Source organism: Arachis ipaensis, chromosome B2 (genome assembly GCF_059453495.1).
Source record: "Arachis ipaensis isolate K30076 ecotype BB chromosome B2, ASM5945349v1, whole genome shotgun sequence".
Taxonomy (NCBI): domain Eukaryota; kingdom Viridiplantae; phylum Streptophyta; class Magnoliopsida; order Fabales; family Fabaceae; genus Arachis; species Arachis ipaensis.
In genome coordinates this window covers 83,139,790-83,141,746 of record NC_142437.1, presented here as the reverse complement: position 1 = coordinate 83,141,746, position 1,957 = coordinate 83,139,790, and positions in this window count along the sequence as shown.

Below are 1,957 nucleotides of genomic sequence, written 5' to 3'. Positions count from 1 at the left end.
GCGCCACTCAATCCAAGCTCAGCTTCTCCAGGGTGTTTGAAACTCTGTCTTCAGGTACCTGTTTCTGTTTCAATTACTCTGCATGATCAAAGCACACGTAAAACAAAGGAAAAATATTAAAACTCAACAAAAATCAAATAAATAATAAAACCACTACTACAGAAAATAGATTAAGGATACGAAACCATCGAGTTGCCTCCCGACAAGCACTTCTTTACCATCACTAGCTTGATGGTCAGCTCCTCTAAGGAGGAGGATCATAGGGGCTCAGTTCTTCACCCCTCACCTTGAACTTCTTTTCTGTGTCTCCATAAAGTAACTCAATATGCTCCAGAGAGAGGATTCTGTTTACTGTATAAGTCCATATTGGATTGTTAGTCAACACCACCTTCATTCCTGGGGAGAAACCTTCAGTTGGGATCTTTTTGTTTCTCCATCTCCTGGGTATTTTCTTCTTTTTGGGAACCTCCTCCTTGGTGGATGATGCATTCCCGACACCAAACTTAGGTTTGATATCAGGAGAAATTTTATTGATTGTCACCAAAGGAGGTTTGAGCTGTAGATTCTGCTGTCCGTCATCAGGGGGTTCTTGAAGATTTGGATCAATAAGCTCAGTCTGCATGCACCTCTCTTCTTTACCTGCTGAATGTATATCTTTGAAGACATGAAATATCAATTGCTCATTATGCACTCTGAGCACTAATTCACCCACTTCTACATCAATTAGAGCTCTCCTAGTGGCTAGGAATGGCCTTCCTAGAATTATAGAGGCATTCTCATCCTCCCCCTTGTCAAGAATCACAAAATCTGCTGGGAGGAAAAACTTACCCACTTTGACCAAGATATTCTCCACTAATCCATATGCAGGCTTTAGAGATTTGTTTGCCATTTGTAATGCTATCCTTGTGGGTTGTGCTTCTTGGATTTGCAGCTTCTTCATCACAGATAAGGGCATTAGATTTATGCTTGCTCCCAGATCACATAGCGCTTTCTCAAAGGTTGTGCTCCCAATGGTGCATAGAATTTGAAAGCTCCCTGGATCTGGCATCTTCCTTGGCAAGTTATTCTGAATGATGGCACTACATTCCTTAGTCAGGACCACTGTCTCATCTCCCTTTAAAGGCTTCTTCTTTGACAACAACTCCTTCATGAATTTGACATAGAGAGGCATTTGTTCCAAAACCTCAGCAAAAGGAATATTGATTTGCAACTTTTGAAGACTTCCAAGAACTTTGAAAACTGCTTGTCCTTGGTCTCCTTTTGATGTCTCTGAGGATATTGCATTTTAGGCTTGTACTCAGGAGCCTTTGGCAATGTAAGATAAGTGTCAAGAGAGTTTGGGAATAGGTTGTCTACACGCTTTGGAGGGACGTGCTCTACTTCTTCCTTCTTCTCTTCTGGAGCTTCTTTTACAACTGGCTCCTCATTAACTTGTGCTTCTGTACTTGCCACTTGTCCACTTATCAAGGTGATAGCCTTGCATTCCTCTCTTGGATTTGGAATGGTGTTACCAGGAAGGCTATTAGTGGTCCTCTGATCAATTTCATTAACTTTTGTGGCTAATTGACCCATCTAAATCTCCAAATTCTTGATTGATGCTCTGGTTTCCTGTCTAAAACTTTCCAGTATTGCTTCCAAATCATTGTTCTGCTGGGGCTGAGAAGTTGCTTACTGAGATGACTAAAACTGGTGGTTATTGTGATTGTTCTGTTGGAAGCCGCCCTGAAAATTATTGTTGAAATTCTGAGGTCTCTGAGGTTGGTCCCTCCACCCAAAATTTGGGTGATTTCTCCACCCTTGATTGTATGTCTTAGAATATGGATCATTATTGGATTTCTAGGACCACTCCCCATGTAATTGACCTGTTTAGAAGAGGATTGAGCATAATCATAATTATCATTTTGCACAAAATTACCTGTCATGTCATAGGAGACCTCTTGAGGTGGATTTTAGGCGT